This window comes from Giraffa tippelskirchi, chromosome 2 (assembly GCF_054371585.1).
Source record: "Giraffa tippelskirchi isolate mGirTip1 chromosome 2, T2T-mGirTip1v1.2.pri, whole genome shotgun sequence".
Lineage (NCBI taxonomy): Eukaryota > Metazoa > Chordata > Mammalia > Artiodactyla > Giraffidae > Giraffa > Giraffa tippelskirchi.
Window position 1 is genome coordinate 3,312,487 of NC_137276.1, and position 15,337 is coordinate 3,327,823.

A 15,337-nucleotide genomic window follows, 5' to 3' on the forward strand; every position below is an offset into this window, starting at 1 on the left:
AATGTCCACTGGTGGTGTTTCATATCACCGGTGATTCAAATTAATGTTTGCCTTCCTTCACTCGCTTCTCTCCTAATTCTGCAGGCTTGCCTTCATATCCAGTGGAACTTACATTTATTTGTAATCTCACTGCTTACACTCCACTGAACAATAAAAGAACAATAAACTTAATAAAAAGCCCAAGTGATTGGAAATTGCTCTGGGAATGGCGGTCCAGTATGAAAGCTATAAATTTCCTTGTGTGCTCATGACAATGTCAGCTAATTTTTATGAAAAGCCCATCATGGAACACGGCACCAAAACACCGGATCACTAGTGTGTCAGCCTTCAGACTTCCCCTGATAGCAAAATAGAAAATGCATCATAAGATGATGTTTCGAGCCACAGATTCATCTTGAAATGCTCACTCTATCCAGGAACATTTCTTTTCTGACCCTGTCTTGCACCTGAACTTTGAATTAATCATTCCTTTTCTATACTGTTACACAATACCCACTGGTACCATTGCGGGGAGGAGACCTAGGGAAACAACCACTAGAAATATCATCTCATATGATGAACTTGATTGGCCCACATTAGGGAATTTAAGGTAGATGCAATTAGTCCACAGAACAACAGCGGTGATCATGGAGCCTAAAAACTCAATCTGAAACCATTATCTTCAACAATACACTTTTAAATAAACCATTGGAGGCCCATTTCTCATTGAGCGTAACCCACAGAGAGTACACAGTTACGCTGTCACCCTGTGGGATTACAAAGGAGGAGAAATTGGGCTTCCCCTCAGTGCTCAAAAATATCCTTTCTACCTAATCATCAATAATGGCTTCTAACCTACGCTGCAGATCCCAAAATATTCCGCACACTCTAGAAATTCAAGCTGGTTTAACAGAAAAATTCTTTGGCCGGATGATTGAAAGGAAAAAGAGCAATCATCTTGAAGAAAAATGCTCTGGGTACATGAGCAAGACATCAGCAATGGTAATTTATCCCCTGGCCACACGGCTGTGAGCTGAGGAGTGGAGCCCCTCTGTCCTGATTTTGTATGATTACAATCACCAATAGGTAACACGGTGTTATTCATGGTCACCCAGGGAGGAAGGGGAGGGCGGGATGAGGGGGAGGTGATTAGAACCTCGCCAGAGATCTCAGTTCCATGGTCCCCCACCCAACTGGCCGCCCCATCTCAGGGCCCTGCTCTCTGCCCTGAGCCTGGCACCAGGTGGGGTCCGTGAATGTCTCTGGAGGAGGCGGCGGGCTCCCCTCGCTGGGCCTTTGCTGGGCAGTGGTCTAAGCTGAAAGTCCTGGGGCCCCTGGCAGGAGGGGCTGGGGTGTGGATCCAGAGCCAGGGACCCCAGGGCCAGCTCCTCTTCTGTTTGCCAGCTCCTGCATGTTCCACAGACACACGCTGGGCACCTGTGCCCGAGGGGAAATGGCGCTGGCTCTCTCTGGATTGGCTTGACTCCACCTTCGGGACAAGGGCCCCTTCTGGAGCCATTCCCCAGCAGCAGCACCCCTGCCCTTGCCTCACTCCGCCAGGTAGCAGGTGGAGGTCCCGGGCACGGGGCCAGGCCCCCTGTGTGCGGCACAGAGGGGCTCAGCCTTCAGACTTCCTGGGGGTCTGAATTAACCCAAGCCCCCTCCCTCGGCTCCACAGCCCTCAGTCTCATCAGATCACAGTTACCTGAGTCCTCACCTGCCTCCCCCCGGGACTGGGGCCCCCTGGGTCGAGGGCCCATACTGGAGCCTCCCTACTCATCTGCTCTGAGTCCAGTGCCTGCGCAAGGCTGTCCCAGTACATATCTGTTCCCACTGTGTATTAACATACAACTTACCATCATGGGCTTTTTTTCTTTTGCAATCAGCCCTTAAAAAATAGGAGTCTTCATTTCATAAGCAAAATGCCACGCAGCTTGCATTTGGAATAAGTAACATTGTGCACCCTCAGCTAAAGAAAAAAAAGTTCTGGGTATTTATTTCTCCAGAAATGCACAAATATCACACAAATAAAATTAAAACCACTTTAATAAACGATGAAAGTTCATACTAAGTGAATCAAATCTCAGTGCTTAGGCATACAGCCATTTTTTTTTTTTTCCATTTAGAGGGTGTTTAATACTTAAGACGTGGTGCTTCCTTGTGGTTAATTCCCAGGATACGCAGCAGACTCAGGTCTTATGAAAGGCCATTAATGGCAAGTGAGGCTGCAAGAGCAACTCTCCCTGTAATGTCATCAACTGCAGCGTTTTCTAATTCCTGTTGGAAGTTATGATCTATACCTGCTAAATTTAACCTGGTTGGGGGAGGAAGTGAAGCTTCCATTGCCTCTTCCAAAGCCTTTGACTTAACAAGTTCTGCATTGTTTTGTCAGCCCAAGATCACATTTTCGCTGTAAACTAGACACGTGCATATTACTTTGTTTTGTCTTTCAGGGTGTACAATTAGGCAAGTCTTAATTTTAACCCAGTAAAATCCATTTTGATCTTCTGTGTACAGAACTAGACCTATAGCTTTAGTCATTAAAAAAAAGAGCATATATAAAGAGGGGTAACTAGATTTATAATCCATCCCTGTATAATTAAGAGATGGTTTTTTTTATTTCAATGAAATGACAATGCCATAATGGATTTTGAAAACAAGATAAATATGAAGAGGAAGCAACGTTTATGAAGTACACAGGGAGAGAAGCAGTGAGATTTATTTTTCAAGTGATAAAACATCAGCCAATCACAATATTCACTTTTATGGTTATAATTTGCCAAATGATCTCAAATCTTGTTAATTAAAAAAGGGGGAGGGTGACAGGGCTAAAAACAGAAGAGATGTCTTTTGTGCTTTGAAATGGAAAGATGCCTGCTGATTTTCTTAAGCCAACCCACCTAGAGAAAGCCATTGCTCAGAAATATTTAACCAATGAGTCTTTCACATTTATTGATTGTTCTCATATGTACCTCTCGTTATTAAAACTTGATTTATAATAGACTATCAAAATATTTGAGACTTTTTAAAAAAAGTTTCATGCTCTCAGTATTTGATTTCTAGAGACTGAAAAAATGAACGAGTGTAAAGTAATACGATTTTTTTCCCATGACCAGTGTGGTTTAGGGAGCCACACTGTCTCTTACCCAATGCTTGGCTTGAGTTTTTAAAATTAAGGGTTTTTATCTTGCCCACAATAAGTATAAGGGTGAGGATGAGATTGGAGACATCTATTTTGGCTCCAAGCCAGCCCAAGTTGGCCAAGAGACAAGTTTCCTATAATTTGAAGATCTGCAGTAAAAAATGAACCTATTGTTTTTGCCAGCCTTTATTTAGCTGTTTGCAAAAAAAAAAAAAGTTTCTATATTGCTTTAAAGATAACTGTTCTTATAACCTTCATTTCCACAGGACAGAAGAGTTAGTCATGGTGAGTGAATGTAAAAGGTTTCTGTATGGGATTTTTGCTTTGGTAGTTCTAACATCCCACAGTTGCACTAATAAAACTAGGGTTGCTTGTCTCCTAGAGTCTAATGTCTACCTTTAAAATAAATGTACTTACTGTGATAAAGCTAAGGAAGAAGCGTGTAAGTGACGTCTCTTACATGTTTCCATGGTAGGAGCTGTCCCCTCTCTTGTTTTGAATATGGTTGAAGAGAACTAATCTCTGAATTGAGGAAAAATCAAGGCAAAACAAGCAAAATGTACAACACAGTATGAAGGCATTGATAGATCAATGCTCTGATATTTTCATCTTTGGATTTACAGTATAAATGTAGAACTTGGCACCACACGTCTAACTTGGGTGTAGTGGCAAAGACTGCTAGCTGTCCTTCAATAGTGTCACCTTTGCTGGTGATGACTTTTTCAGGGGACTCTTGAGCGCCTAGAACAAAGACTGCATCTTCCTGTGACCCTGCAACTGGTTGAGGCCACATGATTCAGTTTCAGGCAATGAGGGGAGGGCACATTTCTGGCTGTGGATGTAAGGAGGGCCTTCCATGTGGACTACAAAGTGTTTAGGTTAAGTAGGCATCTTGATCAGTGGGAGAGGGGAAACCTCAGGACCAGTGGTGCTCATCGCCACTTAAAAGCAGTTATTATGTCAGGCAGCGTTCAAGGGATTTCACACCTGTTATCCTGTTATCTTACAGTGACCTGATAGAGTAGACACAAGCGCTATTTCCACATAGGCGACAAGAGCTCAGTCCTGTCTGACTATCTGCAACCCCATGGACTGTAGCCCGCCAGGCTCCTCTGTCCTTGGGACCCTTCAGGCAAGAATACTGAAGTGGCTTGCCACGCCCTCCTCCAGGGGGTCTTCCAGACCCAGTGATTGAATCGGGTCTCTTGCATCTGCTGCACAGGCAGGCGGATTCTTTACCAGTGGTGCCACCTATGAGACATCAGCAAACTGAGGGACAGAGAAATGACACAACCAGTAAATGACGGATTTGGGATTTTACCGCGGGCACCCTGGTTTCAGAGTGTGCACACTTCACTGCTACTCAATATTACCCCTAAAGATGGCAGAGCCACCAGAGAGACAGAGCCTGGGTCCCCAGCCCTCGAAGCCCCCACCTTAACCCTGTACCACCCAGCTGGGGCTGTTCTTTTTTTTCTCTGAAAAGCAGCCAAACCCATATCCTAGTAAGTGAGAGGACAATGGACCAGCCAGCAAAGCTGGCCTAAATGTCCATTTGAAGTGACAAGGCAAGAAACCCACAACTGAAAACAAATCGAGCCATAACGGAAATCCGAACCTCAACTCCAGGAGCTCTGATATCCAGGGAAACATACTTACAATGTCTCAATCCAACCCTCAAAATCCAGGGTCTCGTTAAAAGGAAATCTGCGCTTCCCTTGAGAAAAAGTTGCTTGTCAAATAGTTGATTTTCTAGAATTCATCTTTCCCCTTTAACTTAATAGAAGAGCAGGCCCTCTCGTGATGAAAATTATATGAAGGTTGTTTGGGTGGGAAGGGGGGTAGATTAAGGTAGTATTCAGTTTTTATATTATTTTGACTTTGTAAATGTTCAGAGCCGTTTACTTTGATTATGTTAATTTTGTTGTAAACCTTTTTGCTTTTTCTGAAGTTAGTGGTTACCTCATTTAAAAAAAAAACAAACTTCTGTAGTCTTATTTGATAGATTTCTTTGTTTCATATGCCAGATCTTTGTGTGGAGTATAAAGCTTCCATGAATGCAGTAACACGCCAGGTAATGGATCAGTTTCACTTTTTTAAACTGCAGGCAGCCATTCTCGAGTCCTTTCTTCTCTTCCTTCAGTTTCCCAGTAACATTCTGTGAAAAGCTCTGTGTGAGTAAGTACTCCTTGCATAACTGAAACTGTTGAGTCTGCCCTCACCCAGAACTAATCACCTGGCTTGCATAGAATTCCAGGTTGTAAGCAATCTTATCTCAAACTTTTGAAGGCAGTTCTCCCTTGTTACCCAGCTTCTAACGTTGCTGTTAGGAACCCTAATAATAATAAAAATCCTTCTTTTCCTCTTCCTTCTTCCTCTCCTCCTCCTCTATCTTCTTCTTATCCTCCTTCTTCCTTTTGTATGTGGCCTATTTCCTCCTCATCTTTGCAAGAGCATTTTAGAATCTTCCCTTTATTCCTGGTCTCTTAAAAATCTCGTGGTGTTACACCTGAGTGTAGGATTATTTGCATTCATGGGACGGTGCGCTTGGTGGACTTCAATCTAGTGACCAACGGCCTTTAGGTCTAAGGACATTTTTCTGAAAAAACAATGCTTTCAATCATTTCCCTTCTTTTGCTTTGCTTTCTCTTTGTGGCACTCCTATTGTTTAAGTATTAGATTTCCTTAATTCATCTTCCTAAACTTTTTATCTTTTCTTTACTATTTTCTCTCTTTTTAACATTTTGTCCTACTTTTTTGGATGTTTCCTCAATTTCATCTCCTAAATCTTCTATTGCATTAAATTTTTTTAAAAACTGTATTTTCAGTTTCAGAGACTTTTAAAAATTGTTTTCTGAATCCTCCTTTAAAAAAATATTAATCCTATATTCCTGCTTCAGGAACGCCAAGCTTCTCACCTCTGAGAACATGAATCACATATTTATTTGCATTTCACTCTGCTCGCTTTACTCCCTGTTTTCCTGCGTTGTCTCAGCGTTGACTTACTCTGACTCAGATTAGCCGCTTTCTTCTAATCTGTGAGGACTCTTGGCTGTCCGTCGTGAGGCACTGCAGAGGTTTCTGGGAGTGCTGTCAGCGAGTGGGTCTTCTGAACTGGTGGTTTTGCCATCTGGTATTCAGTGAAGACTGGCCATGCCATAGGGGTGGGGCAAAGAGTTCAGCATCAGAAGGCCTCTTCGTGGGCCAGTTTTTTAGGTTAAAAATCCCCGCAGCTCCTACCTGGAGGCTGTCAAGTGTAGGACCCCGTGGGAGAAGCAGATGGGGCATCAGAGTGCTCAGCACACAGACTCTCACTTCCCTGCTTTCAATATGGCGCCATGCCCTCACCTTCACATGGCCTGGTATCCCCAAGTCCAGACAGCTTTGGGGTCAGCCCATCCGGAAGGCAGCCTCTGCCTCTCTGCTGCCGCGGTGGAAGAGGGGCAGTCTCCAGGCCATCTGGACTGGGGGAAGGGGACCTGGGGTCTCAGGGCTCTTCAGGAAGTCTTCCAAGCACTTCTGTTTTTCAAGTCATTATATGTACTGATGCCTTCAAGTACCAGGTGCCTTCAAATCTGGGCCTTTCTGGAGTCCTGCAGCATAAATTGACTTAGTTCTTATTAACTAAGTAGGTTTCAGCTATTTGTACTGTTCTCAATGTTTATACTCATCTGTCTGCTTTCTATCACCCAAAACTTGATATCTTTTCTTGTTGGCTGTCATCCCCTGTCCTGTTTTCTTTGTCCTTATGAGTTCATGACTTTTTATAATTCCATTACTGTCATTTTAGTGGTATTTCAGGAAGAGATGGAGATAAACAAGTGTGTTCAGTCTGCCATAGTTCACTGGAAGTACAGATTTTACTCTTCATTTTTATTGAAAAATGATTATTTTCAGGGGTGAAAAATGACGACAAACAAAAAATTATTTTAGAAATAAGATAACTATTTTTGTAAGGCAGAGAGAAGAGGTTAGGAAATTCAACTCTGATTTTGCCTTTTTCCCTTTTTACTGTAGTTAATGGAAATGAGATTCTAATGACCAAGAGGTAGTCGTGTTCAGAACAGCTAACCGTGGAGAGAGACTTCTGTTTATTCGTCAGCGTCTCCTGCGAGAAAGTGGTGCTTCCCCGTCCTCCTTTGGCTCTATCTTCTGTTATTGTGTCCAGATGGCCCTCGATCATCAATATTGAATCTCAGAAGAATAGATTCATTTGCTCGCAACTGACTAGGCTGTTTGATTTCACATTTTCTTTTTAGGACTGGTAATGTGGTTTTGGCCAAATGCTCTCATGGGTCTAGATAATTCTCTATTTTGGAGTCTTGGAGAACTTGCAGAATGTGCGGTCATTTTCCTACAACATTTCGAAAGTTCCTTTTCTCCAGGGATCAGGTAGAGACAAACAGACAGGGTCTCCCCAAGTTCTCAGGTTTGAGCACAGAAAGAGTTTCTGGGCAGATCAGCCCTGCTGCCCCATAGACGTGGGTGACCCTGCACGGCCTGTCCACCAAACAATACCGGAAAACGCACCTCACTGAAGCACCGTGAAACTTTCCCTGGGTGATTCCATTTTCTCAGACGTGCACCAAGGGTTCACTTTGTTCCAACATCTTTTTTGTTTTTTTAATGCTGAGAATGAGCTTCCGTATCCTACAAAGCTACCACCACAGTGATGTGAAGGAGGGTCCCTCCTTGTAAGACCTAATCATCTGGTTGCTTCAGAAATTGAATTCTCTGCTACAGTAAACTGGGAGAAAGTGAATCTTTTGGAAAGTGGGTCAAGCCCCATTCGGACTCGTTCTCACTGGGAGAAGCAGTGTTTCTCTATAAATAGCATGGCTGATTCACGGGGCTGACCAGGAAATCATTCCTCCTCCACGTCACTGGTTGTCCCTGTGACATTTGGGTCCCGCAGTCGGCAGAGGACCGGGTCTCTATCGGAGAGGAGGCTTGATGCACCGAAGTGCAGAGATAGCGGCAAAGCAGAGAAAAGTAGGGAAACCAGACAGTCTTCACGTCCGTCTTATTCCAAACTGTTATCAATAGCGTCCCTATCCCTGCAGATAGTGGACTTCCCACAAACATTTACACACAGCACGGCTGCCGTAGGCTGCAACTGACTTCCTTGGATCCTGGGCGTGTCTGGCTAGTGGCTCGCGTGACCTGCCCAGCTGTCCCCTGGGCGTCTCCAAACTCCTTGGCTTCTTCTATCGTTCGGGATTTGCAGTAAAAATGCTGGCCGTCCTGTCGCACATACTCTGGGGGGTTTAGCTCCTCCTCGCCCCGAAGGACTTGGGGCTGAAGGTGCTCCAGCCCCCGCCGCTCTGACCCCTGCTTCTCCCGCGTCCTCGGGCGCAGCCCTGCTCCCTCTGTTTCTCGCCCCCTCTGGCTGGCCCCCGGTCCTTCACTCCCTCAGTGCTCCCCTGGTCCTGGACGCTGTGCGGGGCCCCTTTACTGGCGGTTTGGAGGAAATGGAAAGCAGTTATAAGTCATCACAGTATGAGGTGACAGGGCGCAGGTGAGTCTGGGCTCACGGCTCTCATTGCCCTGAAAATCCATCTGACATCCCCCCGGGGACGTCACCCTGTCTGGGTCCCCTACGCGGGCACCCGCTGCCACAGCGCTTTGCATTTCCCCAGCATCAGCAGCCCTCGCAGGAGACCCCTCTCCCTGCTCCCCCAGGCCACTTGCCTCCCAAGTTCTTGCAGGGGGTCCCTCCCCAGCCGCTGTCGCCTGCGGGGGGCAGGACAGATGAGTGATTGCCATTTCACTCTTTCTTGACCGCATCTCTCTCTCAACCGAAAGGCCCAATAAGTTCTTTTTCTACCCCCCAAATGACCATCTATCCCCAACATGAGTTCTGCCAAAACCAAGAAGTCAGGAGCTGGGCAGGCGGCATTTGCTTCTAAACAGGAGCTATATTTTCTTCTCACCACATCCATTTAACATACAGAGTGGAATGTTTCCAGAATCGTCAGTGATAGCACCACTAGTGCACGCAGACCCCTCAGGGTGGCCTCCCCTCCTGCAGAACACGATTCAGCCTGTTCTGCACACACCAACCCGAAGCCCGTTCAGCCCCTGCCTGGGCCTGACCGTTTAGTGCATCTGAACTGGAGTGGCCCCTGTGGGCCCTCCCAGAGGCCGCATGAAGATGAAGCTTTAACTAAAGCAGCTGTGCTCTTTCCTTTTTAAGAAAAGTGTGAAGTTCCTTCTACGGATGTGGCCACCCGGCTGTCGGGGTTAGGACGTGACCTTGAGAGCACATGCTAGGGGCTGGGGTGCCGCCGGGCAGAGAGATCACCAACCGTGTCTGGATGCTGAGACCGAATTCTCCACCGGCTTTGGGAAGGCGAAGTTTCTGGGAGCCAGGGGGCTGGCGGGGGGACCTAAACATTCAGTCTGTGCAGAACCAGCCTTCCTTTCCACAGGGCTTCCCCACAGCTGGCCAGTCCCACCCTGTATCTCCAGGGACGTCCTCTCCAGCCCAGGCCCTCCCTGCAGCGGCCCCGTCACATGGGCACCGTGGTCAGAAGCCCCCGTGTGGACAGGCTGGGCTGCCCACCGAAGGCTGCATGCAGTAAACGGCAGAGTGGGGATTTGAAGAAAGGCTGGATATCCACTCTCCTGGTTTCAGAGCCCTCCTCCACTCAGGAGAACGCCTTGTTTGCAAGCCCTAACGACAAACTCACGATGGACCATGTGGGCTCATAATATCCCACTGTGTGTCTATTTGTATTCAAACCCGGCTGTGTTTATAGTTGAGTTTTATATACGCTCAACTTCCGAAGGACAGATATTAAAAGAAAGAACGTTGTTCCTGGGAAAGCAATAATAGGGCAGAAAATTCCTCCCACCCCCCGATATAAAGTAGGAGTCCTTATTATTCCCTTAAAACACTCTGGCTTCTCCCCCTGCTGGCACTTATCTCAATTAATAAATAGTAATTATTTGCTTGTTTATTTTTTTCTGTGTTCTCCACCAGACTGCAGGTTCCACAAGGGCAGGGAGCAAGTCTACCTATCGCCCAGCATATCTGCAGCTTCTAGGTGGTGGGAGGACCCAAAGGACACAGTGGGATGTGGTTGATGAATAAGTGGGTGGCTTAATTTAAAAGACACAGAGAGGATAATTCATGTGTTCCTCTTCATCTTTTAATAAGTTGGCCAGGAATAAAGATGCATCTTCATCGTCCTAAAACCTTGTGTTAACAGTGCTTAGGCTCAGAGTGGGGCTTCCCTGGTGGCTCAGATGATAAAGAATCTGCCTGCAATGCCGGAGACCTGGTTTTGCTGCTCCCTTCTGTTGAAACTGATCAATTCTTAGCAGGATTAGCCAAGTCAAGGCTGCTTTGGGTCTTGGTTCTTTGAAATCATTTGAAGTAAAAAGTACCCACAGTTACCAAATTTAGGAACTTAGAAAAATTAATATCTAATTATTACTAAGGAGATTTTACCAAGTGTTTGTTTTTACTGATGAAGCTTCCCTTAGGGTTAGTTGCAGGGTGTACTTTTTATTTCAATGAAGTTTGAGATGAAAACAAATCTATACTCACTATCAATTAAGTGTGAAATTGTTCTTGCCACCAACAGATCCTAAGTAGAGTTTAGTTGTATAAACTTGAAGCAGAAGGAAGGTGCTCTTTGCTGAGCAATAAGAACAGAGTCACACACAGAGAAATAACATTTTAGCATCCAGAGACTTTGAAGCACTGATGTGTTTATGTCAGCAGTTCTGAGGTCAAGCCTCATATTACATGGATGGGGACATGTGACACAAGCCTTGGACAGATCCTTCTTCCCAGAAACAAATGTGTCACTTAGAGTCATTCATAGTAAGTGATAGAAACGGGAAGCCAAGGAGATTAGTTGATTCATGACATTGAGGATCCTCGCTCTGGCACAGCTGGATCCAGAAGCCAAAGCATATTCTAGGTCTTTGTTCTCTCTGTGTGTATCTCTCCCCCAGCTCCCCACACATACTGCTGTCTGGGCTTGAGCGCATCCCGCATAAAGCTCCTTCCACGGGGTTTGCCCAAGAACCAGCTCCAGACACCCTTGGATGGCCCTTAGAGTTTTTGTGCCAGAGGAGGTGATGGAGGGAAAAAGAGATGGTTTCAGCATCTATATCTCAGGTCTTGGGAAGCCTTTTACTGACCTCTTTGTGGGCTGTGTCTTTGCCTGAACCACTAACTGGGATCCCCAGCCAGGGCTGACTTGGTCCTGTGCCCTTTCCTGTGGCAGAGGGAGATGGTCCTTACAGATGGGGCTGGTGGAAAAATGAAAGGAAAGCTGCTCAGGGCAGAGGCATGGATGCGGAGCAAGCAAAATGAAGGCCCCCATGCCATCAAACTCAGGAGCATAGAAAGGAACAAGGAAAGAGCATACAGCCTGTTATCCAGAAAGTGCTTACACTGTTTTCAAATGTAAAGTAGGTGAAAGAAAGGTGTACCTTAACATGCCCAAACTTTAAAATACCCACTACCATTTTATTGCATTTTCCAAATATTATCCAAATAACTTGGATGTAAATTTATTCTGTTCTTTAAATGGAACTATTGAACACATCTCAACGGTTTGGTTTATTTTCTTACCATATGCTCTAGGAAATATTTAGTAAATGTTATGTTCCAATTCACAGTCTTGTTTTCGTTACTCAAGTGAAGTGAAGTCGCTCAGTCATGTCCAAGTTTTTGTGACCCCATGGACCGTAGCATACCAAGCTCCTCTGTCCATGAGATTTTCCAGGCAAGGGTACTGGAGTGGGTTGCCATTTCCTTCTCCAGAGGATCTTCCCGACCCAGGGATCGAACTTGGGTCTCTCACATTGCAGGCAGATGCTTTACCGTCTGAGCCACCAGGGAAGCCTCATATCATCCATATTTGTTATTAATTCCTAGGTTTATGACTCTAGTCCTTTCTTAAGTTTGCTTTCCAGAGCTTTTCATTCATGTATTCAACCAATCAGTATTGGGTAGTAAGTGTTATCAGGTATTATTATAGGTTCTGTGAAGGAATTCAAAAGAACGTACAGAGAGACAAACTTATAATTTAACCAGAGGATGGACAATTGAACCTCTGAAAGGGTGGTGATGAATGTAAAACAGTCAGTATGGTGTTATTAACATGAGGGAACCCGCCAGAAACTTCATGCACCAAAGACAGAGCAGAAAATTCCAGCTCAGAGAAAAACAACTTCAGTGAACCTCAGAGACTGACAGAGAAATGCTTCTCACCTAGTCCTCCAAGGGGCTGCTCCAAGACCCTTTTCATAAGGGCCCCACCAAACCCCAGTGATATTACTTCTGCTCCCCACTGGCCCAGGTGGGTGCCCCAGGGGTGTAAGCGCTCCTGTTCTCCTCGGCTGTGCTTGTGTGGCCACCAAGGAGATCTTCCTGGGCAGCCCTGGGCAGGAGGAGAGCTGTGTGGCGCTGTCACCAGGCTGTGCAAGGTGGTTGGAGCCCGTGCCCAGCAGGGGCGGTGGTGGCGGAGAACACGGGACTGAGAGCACCTGCAGAGGTGCACAGAGAGAAGGCGGGCGCCGACAGTCCCGCGTGGCTCAAGGGCCACCTGCGGGAGACTGGGCGGGGCCAGAAACCCGTCCTTGGACCGGCCAGTGGCCTTGCATCTGCACTGTGCAGCCAGACTCTGCTGACAAGAAAAGAAATGGCTGTGAAGTCAGAGGGTCTTCCAGTTTGGATGCAGTGCATCCCAACAGACATCTTCAAGCTGGCTAATTTTATACTGGCCGCATTCTCTGTGATATGTACACATAGGAAGTTAATGCGAGTGAAAGGCACTTAGTCGTGTCTGACTCTTTGCGACCCCATGGACTATACAATCCATGGAATTCTCCAGGCCAGAATCCTGGAGTGGGTACCTGTTACCTTTCTCCAGGGGATCTTCCCAACCCAGGGATTGAACCCAGGTCTCCCGCATTGCAAGCGGATTCTTTACCAGCTGAGCCACCAGGGAAGCCCAAGAATACTGGAGTGGGTAGCCTATCCCTTCTCCAAGGGATCTTCCTGACCCAGGAGTCAAACCAGGAAGTTAATGTGGTTAAGTAAAAACATTAGAAAATAACCAGCGTGGAAGGGATTTCACTTTACCCGAAGACCTCCAAGTTCTCGGCAAAGAGGAGACTTTCTGCTTTCCATAAACTCTGTAAAGCCATAGAATTTGTGGGCAGGCCTTTGTCCTTAGGAAACTGTACAATCTTCAAAAGCATAAAAAGTGGAAGTGTTAGTTGCTTAGTTGTGTCCAACTCTTTGTGATCCCACGAACTATAGCCCACCAGTCTCCTCTGTCCATGGGATCCTCCAGACAAGAATACTGGACTGGGTTGCCATTCCCTTCTCCAGGGGATCTTCCTGACCCAAGGACTGAACCCAGGCCTCTCGAATTGCAGGCAGTTTCTTTAACATATGAGCCACAGGGAAGTCCTCAAAAGCATAAGGCGCCCGCCAAAGAACCAGCACAACACAGCTACAGAGACGTGAGCCGAGCACCTGATCTGAGGAATTAGGGAGAGCTTTCACATCAGGTCTCAGCTTCCTCCAGAGTGGGAAGCAGAGCTCAGGTCGGGGGAGATGACCGAGGCATTCACTTTGGGGCTCAAAATTTAATGGGCTCCTGAGAACCCAGTAACCAAAACCAACACAATATTTAAAAAGTCAAAATGAATGCAAAAAAAAATCCACAGCGAATCAAATATCAGCAGTTAATGTGGAGATAGCATCATTATCACTGATGTGTCCTCTTGATTCAGTCAGTCTCTACTATGGTTTGATGCAGCACTATTATTCTTTAACTTGCATTCATCTTTATTTTTTAGATTATTAAAATATTATTTATGAATTACAGAGTTTGGGGCAGCAGCACAAAATTTGTGCCCAAGGCGGATGTCTCACTTTCCATCCTACTGAGAACATTACTGGGAACTTTCTAGACCAGAATGGATGCTCTGAAGCTCAGCCCGTAATGTCATAGGGTTATCTCAGATGAACCTTGAGTACATATCTTATTTGTTGTTTTCATTTCTAACACATGCAGCATAAGACTAGAAGTCCTTGCTTTTCAAAATGTGGGTCTCCTCACTAGTCAGCATGTCACAATCCCACTTCTGAGGTAAGCGGGAGGCACAGAGTCCCAGGTCACCTAGTTGCCCAGGGCTTGGCAAGCTGGCCCACTGTCCCATCACCTGCTGGGCCACATGCTCTCCATAAGATGGTGGCCTCTGAGTGTCCCTAGAGATTCTTGGGTACCCCTAGCAATACTCAGGTATCCCCATGCATACTTGGGCACCCCTACAAATACTTGGGGACCTCTACAAACACTCGAGTACCCTTATGAATACTTCAGTATTTCTGCAAATAAAAGGGTACCCCTATAAGTAATTTGGTACCCCTGTAATACTTGGGTGCCCCTATGAATACTTGGGTACCCCTGCAAATACTTGGATGTCCTTATGAAAACTTGGGTACCCCTGTGAATACTTGGATACCTTTAAGAATACTTCGGTACCCCTAGAAATACTTGAGTATCCCTGTGAACACTTGGGAGCCCCATGAATAGTCCAGTATCCCCCCGAATACTTGGGTGCCCCTCCCAACTGGAAGACAGACTTCCTCGAACTCTCAGCCGCAGAGGAGGCCCACGGTCAGGGCAGGACGTGGTTAAGCTGTCTCTTACCTGGAGCCAGTGCTGAGGGAGTGACGTGGGGGGGCGGCCAGATGAAGCCTGAGCACAGGCGTGATTGAAAAATGAGGCTCCCCGCGTGAGAAACGGGTGCGCAGCAAAGGGCAGCTGGGCCCTAGCCCAGCACGTCTCCCCGTGAGGAATGGGGCCATCTTTCACCCGCCTGCCTGCGAGGAGGCTGCGAGCACTCTGGCCTGGCTCCCCGGCTCACCTCGGCAATGAATTTGCTGCTTCTTAATGTAAAACCTGCCTTTTCTGGTCATTGTGCCATTTTATTTATGGTCTGTCTTTGGGGGGCTCTTGATCAATAGATTGAGTCCCACAATATATTTCTTCCCTTCAGTTGTTCTTGGTTATATTTTTAAATTACACGGGGCTGCTAATGATGGTGCAGCTTGCCCTTGAGTGAATGGGGTCTTTGGATGCTAGGTGGCCAGGGTTTAGAGGCATCGTGGCTGCAGATTAACACAGCCTCACAGAGGATTCCATTTCTGGGCTTGGCTACCACCTGGGAGATGGA